The sequence below is a fragment of the Grammomys surdaster genome, unplaced genomic scaffold, assembly GCF_004785775.1.
Source record: "Grammomys surdaster isolate TR1022 unplaced genomic scaffold, NIH_TR_1.0 61, whole genome shotgun sequence".
NCBI classification, from domain to species: Eukaryota; Metazoa; Chordata; class Mammalia; order Rodentia; family Muridae; genus Grammomys; species Grammomys surdaster.
This window is the reverse complement of record NW_021604563.1, coordinates 18733117-18734007: the sequence shown is the minus strand read 5'-3', so window position 1 is coordinate 18734007 and position 891 is coordinate 18733117.

The following is an 891-nucleotide window of genomic DNA, read 5'->3' as shown; positions in this document are numbered from 1 at the left end:
ATGGTTCTTGACAACATCCTCAATTCTACATGTATACACTCATGCATGTGCTTATGAACACAGGTGTACATAACACACAAATGGGAACAAAAAAGCCAAGAAACTCCTATTAGCTTATCTGAGCATAAGATACAAGTTTTTTCTTTTTCCTGTTAGACTGCTACCTATAGTTCTTATGGTAATATTTTTCACTGTTACACTGTTACACTAAGTAACTAAGTAAGGAATCTTTTAAATGGCCTGGGAAAAATATCCTAAGAGGTAAATTAAGCCAGTACTACAAATTAATATTCATATATAAAATCCTTTATCAGATTAACAAATTGTGATCCAGCAGAAAGAATAGAGTCCATTTAAGTGAATATAAGGAAAGAAAATATTTTGAGGAATAAGAATTCTAATTCCTGCCAGGCAGTGGTGGCACATGCCTTTAGTCCCAGCACGTGGAAGGCAGAGACAAGCATATTTCAGAGGTCAAGGCCAGCCTAGTCTCCAGAGTGAGTTCCAGGACAGTGAGGGCTACACAGAGATACCCTTTCTCGGAAAAAAAAAAAAGAATTCCAATTCTTTTTGTCACATTTTTATACTTATTCAGTTTCCAAGACACTTTAATTTTTAATGTATTTAATATTTACAAGTATATAGAAATGTTGAAATTTAAAGCTCTTTATCCAAAAGAATATCTTCTTTGCATTGCTAGAGAAATAAAACGTAATTCTGATTTTGTGTTCAATTGAGTACTCCTGCTCTTTAATTTTAAATAGCTGTGATATAAGGAAACCTCAGTTAATTAGTTGTCTCCTTCTTCTGAAACTTTGGTCTGGAACTTATATGGCAGTTCCCAACACGTTTCTGAAATACATAAATGATTTATGAGTTCAAAGGCAGCCA